Source organism: Mirounga angustirostris, unplaced genomic scaffold (genome assembly GCF_029215605.1).
Source record: "Mirounga angustirostris isolate CCGP_5_RB_7025 unplaced genomic scaffold, mMirAng1.0.hap1 SCAF_13, whole genome shotgun sequence".
Classification (NCBI taxonomy): Eukaryota; Metazoa; Chordata; class Mammalia; order Carnivora; family Phocidae; genus Mirounga; species Mirounga angustirostris.
The window spans coordinates 37,990,889-37,997,442 of NW_026991721.1; the positions used below are offsets into that span (position 1 = coordinate 37,990,889).

General features: G+C 40.1%; 1 protein-coding gene across 1 annotated transcript in view; it reads right to left on the bottom strand.

Annotated features, from left to right (window-relative positions):
* ZDHHC13 (zinc finger DHHC-type palmitoyltransferase 13) overlaps positions 1-6,554 on the bottom strand; it is a 100,653-nt gene that overhangs the window by 12,191 nt on the left and 81,908 nt on the right. The gene's annotated exons all lie outside the window — the stretch shown is intronic.

The window sequence follows — 6,554 nt, forward strand, 5'->3', positions numbered from 1 at the left end:
CAAATTTTAGAATTAGAAGATAGCTTGAAAGTCATTTTGTTCAGCATGAGCATTGTACAGATAAATCAGAAAGGGGAACTGAGCTGTCAAAAGTCACACGGCGGTCAATAGCAGGGCTGAGACTAGAAAGAAACCCACATCTATCCATTCAAACCCGCTGCTATTTCCACTTTAGGCACAGTATGAACGTTTTGGGGAAGGCAATAAAAAGCTTCCAACTATTCTAAAAATGCCTCCAGTCCTTATTTTTAAATTTTAGATGGAGTGGACATAAGTGGAAATAAGTAATTTCTTCTTGCTGAATTTGTGCTTTCTCTTCTGCTGCTTATTCCAGTCTGATAGAAATTTAGCCCTTGTGAGATCTCTCAAAACCATTCAGTTATATAAATAAATTCCACCCAAAATTTTCAAATGTCTACTAGGTGGCAACACCAAGGACACAAAAATAAATCAGACACTCTCGTTCCCTTAAGGAGTCCACCAGCTAATGAGCCAAAAGGACATGTGAACAACCAGCCAAAGTTCCTTGCAACGAGAAGCATGAAGTGTTTGGGGGACCCGGCACGGAAAGTGGCACATACCACCTGGAAAGGGCTGGGTGTGGAAGCCTGCACTGAAGAGACAGCATTTGGCCTGCTTATGAAAGGATAAGGAAGATTCCCCCCCCAGAGGGGGAAGGTTAAGGAGGCGGAGGACATTCCAGGCAGAGGACAGAACATGAGCAAAGCAAAGAGGCATGAGAATGCTGGCTATTTTTGGAGAACAGTGATTAGATTGGAGAGGCTGGAAGATAGGAGAAAGGCAAGTGGGGTGGTGGGAGAAAAAGGTGGAAAGTTAATTGGGGCAAGATGAAGAAACTTGAATGCCGTGTCAAAATTGTTTAACATGATCTCGTAGTAATGAGACGCTAACGGCAGTCTTCAGGCTAAAGGTGCCATCATCAGATGTGGTAACGTGTGAGAGATGGAAAAGAGGTGAAGAAATCTACGTGGTTGGAGGCTCCTGAAACTAGGCAGATCATCTGAACCTGGGCAATAAGAGAAGCAGGGATAAAAAGAAGGGCTGGATTCAAAGGCATTGTTTAAATATCTGTTGTTGACACAGGTGAACAGTCATAGACTCTACTCAACCCATGGAAATATCTCCTAAGAATACAATCCCATTGATCCGCTTCTGAACCTCTGTGAGTTGATTCTTGCATTTGTCAATTTGCTGGCCCTGCGATTCCCACCTCAGGAGCTTGCACTGCTCTGGCTTTGTACTCGCTAAATAACAAATGTAGGAACACCATCTACCAAACACGAGGGACCACTGATGTAAAGCCCTGCGAATCTCTCAGGGCAGGATGAGGCTGAGTTGGTCCTTGGATTGTGGAGGTGCTCAGACCTGTGGTGATTCTCAGGCCTTCAGTGTCCTCTCTTCCAACTACTTAGAGCCAACCAGATTAGTTAAAATTGCCCTCAGAATATTGGCTCTAGAGTAGAGAACCTGGTTCAGGTCCTGACTTTGCCTTATACTATCTGTGTGACCTAACCTCTCAAGCTGGGGTCTTCATCTGGAAAGTGGGATAATAATATCCAAATCCTGCCACTGCTTGCAAGAGACAGAAACAGAGAGAGAGAGAGGGACAGAGAGAGAGAAGAAAGAAATCACCCCCAAGAGAATGGTAGTGCTTTTACGCTGAAAAGCATTATGTAGGGAACAGTTACTACTATAATCAGCAAGTGATAAATGGCTATAAAAACAAGAAGACCAATAAAAAAAACCTGGATGATGCAAGTAAATCGAGTATTTGTTTCACTAAATCTTACTACATTTCAGTGAAGACGACAATATTTGTTTTTCTTTTTCCTCCCTTGGGAAAAAAAGAGCCCTTTTGATGAGCTCAAGTGTTGCTTTGCCCATTTCTTTGCCTTTCATGGATGGGACACATGGCCAGGAGCAGACTTTGAATGGTAGTTTAAAATTAATTCTCTCTTTGAAATAAGAGCCAATGACAAATGTCAGACCACTGGTGCATAGAAATAGTGAAAAGCCCTAGTTACTCCAAGAATGTGGCTGACATTGAATACATTATGGTCCAATTATGTTTCTTTTCAAGTAGTTTGGATGAAGCAGATGAAAGTGGAGACACCCAGGCCTGTAATTTCTTGCATATTCTCTCTTTGTGTGGCATGGTTCAGAGCAGGGGCTCCTGAAGTGGAAGGCAGGCCAGGGAACATGCGAAATAATACTGGAGTATGAGAAAAAGAATCAGAACTTTTATTACATTTATTACTATCTTTTTTAGTGTGTAGTTTGGAATATGTTTCATAAGCACATATTATTACAGTAATACAGTTGATAATTTATAAATAAATATACACATGTACACACATACACATATTTACTTATAAGTGTGTGTGCGCACGTGTGTGTGTGTTGCTCAAACTTGTTTACTGAGGGACCGAGATCAAACAAATTTGGGAACCACTATTGTAGAAGGGTTTTGGAGTTAGATCTGGGTTTAAATTTCCCTGCCACCACAGTGATCTGTATTTCCCATGACTTACCAGCCTTCAGTTATTCAAGAGGAAAGAAGAGTAGGAAGCAGTAGATTCTAGTCCTGACATTGCCATTGACTCATTGTTGACTCTTGCTGTCTAGCCTTGGAGGAGTCACTGAGCTTTCATGAGCTGCATTTACTCCATTTCTCACTCAGACAATAGGTATAATAATACCTTCTTTACAAAGTTATTGAGAGGATTAAATAGAATAATGTTTATTCTGATTTGGGGTATAAAAGTAGTGTTTTAAGGCATGTGTTTAATATTGCCCCCATTGTCCCACCTCACTCTCTTGCCTGGTCTTCTTCATGTCCTATGTTTCACAGTGGCTTACTTATTTATAGTTGTTCTGCGGGAACAGTGGGGCAGGAACAGTGGGTTCTAGTCCTAATATTACCATACAGTTACTGTTGAGTTAACATTCAGCTAGTATTGAGTGAGTGCCCTGCTATGTGTCCAGCACATGCTTACTATTATCTATTCACACAGAATCCAAAAGAAATGTGCTTCATTTTTCAGATGAAGAAACTCTAGAGCACTGCTATCCAATAGAACTTCTACAGTGATGGAAACATGCTATATCTATGCTGTCAATGTGTAGGCACTAGCCACATATGGGTATTGAGCACTTGGAATATGGATACCGTGACTGAGGAACTCAACTGCTAATTTCATTTTAAATAATTTCAATTTAGGGGCGCCTGGATGGCTCAGTCAGTTAAACGTCTGCCTTTGGCTCAGGTCATGATCCCAAGGTCCTGGGATCAAGCCCACATCCGGCTCCTTGCTCAGCAGGAGTCTGCTTCTCCCTCTCACTTTCCCCTTTCCCATCCCCCAACCCACCAACACTCATGCTCTCTCTCTCTCAAATGAATAAATTTTTAAAAATCTTAAAAAAAAATAGTTTCAATTTAAACAGCCACATGTGACTATGGGTTACTATATTGTACAGTACAACTCTAGAGATTGCTGAACTAGCATTCAAGCATAAGGTAAAATTAGGACTGTTATGGGACAAATCGTGTCTCCAAATTCCTATGTTGAAGTCCCAACCTCCAGTACCTCAGCATGTGACTATATTCGAAGGTAGAGTTTTTAAACATAAAATGCGATTATATGAGTGAGCCCTAGTCGAATATGATTGGTGTCCTTATAAGAAGAGGAGATTGGGACACAGACACATACATGCGGGGTGACCATGGGTACATCTGGAGAAGATGACCATCTACCACCCAAAGGGAGAGATCTCAGAAGAAAGCAACCCTGCTGACACCTTGATCTTGGACTTGAAGCCTCCAGAACTGTGAAAAAATAAATTTCTGTTGTTTAAGCCACCCAGTGGCTTGTTAAAGCCACCCAGTATTTGTTAAAGCAGTTCTAGCAATCTAATACAAAGGGCTTTTCAATTATGTGATAATTTACTTCATTTACAACAGATATCCTCAAGGAATTCATCAAGAATGCATTCTAGCATACATATAATCACAGAATTAAAAATGGAAGATACAGAAAACATGCAAGAAACAATAGTTGAATGAAGAAAGCAGTAATATTTATAATTAGGTTTAACAAGTACTGATGCATAATGAACAAAACTAATTACAACCTGGAAGTAAAATCCCAAATGATTTACACACAGATTGTGGTGGCAGGTATGTAAGTACAAGGCCAACGTGAAGGGAGAGGGCGAGGTGGTGATAGTAAAGGTGTGCTGAGGTTCTTACAAGTTTCTCATCTCATGGAAAAAAAAGAATAGAGCCAGAAAAGAAGAAACATTATAAAAATAAAACATAAAATGAGGTGAAGTTGGATAAGTCCATATATATCCAAAATCCCAATAAAAGTAAATGGGCTAAAATCTCCTTTTAAAAGATGACTCAAATTAGGTAAAACTAAAAATATTGTCAGTTATTAACTCTGGGAAAAAGAGTAGGCTTGTGGGAGGGCACTTCTACATTTTACCTTAAATTCATCCTTCTTGTTTAGCCTTTCACAATAAGCATGCATTCCTATGTTATTTATGTAATTTAAAAATATACATTAGACTCAACCCCAGATTTTCCGGCTCTGGAAATAATTTGACTATATATATTGCATTTCCCCTTGAACAAGTCAGATCCCTTCTTTGGACCTTAATATCTGTATTTATAAAATGAAAGTGGTGGGCCACACTTGAGACTTTTAAATTTTGCCCAAAGAAGTATTTTATTTGTATTTATTTATTTATTTTAGATTTTATTTTTAAGTAATCTCTACACCCAACGTGGGGCTCAATCTCACAACCCCAAGATCAAGAGTCTCATGCTCTACTCACTAAGCCAACTAGGCATCCCCCAGAAAGTATTTTGTTTTATTTTATTTATTTTTTAAAGGTTTATTTATTCACTTTAGAGAGAGAAAGAGACAGAGTGAGCAGAGGAAAGGGCAGAGGGAGAGGGAAACAAGCAGACTACCCGCTAAACAGGGAGCCCGTTGTGGGGTTCAATCCCAGGACCCTAAGATCATGACCTGAGCCTAAATCAAGAGGCATTTGTCCAACTGACTGAGCCACCCAGGTGCCCCACCAAAGAAGCATTTTAGAAGCTACCTTAGGGGATTCAGGAAAAGGTTATGTGAGTAGGATTCTAAGACCACCTACTTATTTCAAGCAATGAATTTCCTCTTTTATCTGCTTTATATATTGATGTTCCATTTAAGATTATCTATAGAAAAAAGTATTATTATTCTAAAAAAAAAAAAACCCACAAATGTTTGCAAGCTGCTATCTTAGAAGACTTCTAAAGTCCCTTCTAACTTTAACATTCTAGAGTACTTGCCCTTTCCCCATTTCTGTGATGAATACTTTTGCATGTAAATGTAGATCAAGGACATTTCACATGAGGTTGTGCTATGTCCATATTTATGAAATTACCCCAACCTTCTTTACAGTGAAGTATTCAATCACTCAACCAACTGCTTTATGGGCATGTAACTGAAGGGCTAATATGGCTGCTCTGAAGGGCTGGATTTCATACACCTCTTAGTTGGGTACTACCTACACCTAACCTCAACATCCAGGTCAATGCTGGTATAAAGTGCCTTTGGCCTGAGAGATGGATGACCTGAATTTCAATCTGGAACCTGCCAATCTGCCTGGAACCTGGCCTGAGCAAGTTAGGTGCCTCAGTTTCCTCAGTGACAACATAAAGAAGTAGTCCATTAAATCTGAACTTCTTGTCACCTATCAAATTCTATAATTCATGTGTGTCCTTGATGCTTGATCAAAGCCAAAAATATGTACGTATCAGGCAAAGAGAAATTAGGCCTCCAAAGAAAACGTGGTTTCATAGAAGCTTATCAAGATTTGTCATAAATATGACACACTGCCATGTTAAATTCTTAAGTAGAAAAAGATGATGAACATAGCAATTCAAAACTTTTGATGGGGCGCCTGGGTGGCTCAGTTGGTTAGGCGTCTGCCTTTCGGCTCGGGTCATGATCCCAGAGTCCTGGGATCAAGTCCCGCATCGGGCTCCCTGCTCAGTGGGAGGCTTGCTTCTCCCTCTCCCACTCTCCCTGCTTGTGTTCCCTCTCTCGCTATCTCTCTCTTTGTCAAATAAATAAATAAAATCTTTAAAAAAAAAAAAAACTTTTGAGAGAAAACTTCTCTTTGTAGGATAGCGGACCATGGAGTGCCAGGACCCTGATGATTAGCTGACCTTTTTTCCTCCAAGCTTCTTTGAAGAGATTATCTAAGTATCATTTCAGACACCCATCACTCTTATTTTTAGCTCTGAGTTCTCTTCACGAGTGTCGTGACCTGTGTCTCAGAGTTCCAGAGGGCTCCCAGATATGGTTCATGATTCATTTGCAGGTACCTTGCATTGTTTTCCAGGAAGGTCAGGGGAGTAGGAGCCTGGAAAAATGATTTTCGATATAAAATCCTTCTTTGCTGTTCCGACCACTTGATCAGAAATTTACACTCCACAAATTGATCCCTTAGTGCCATAGGCAATTGGCAATTAAAAC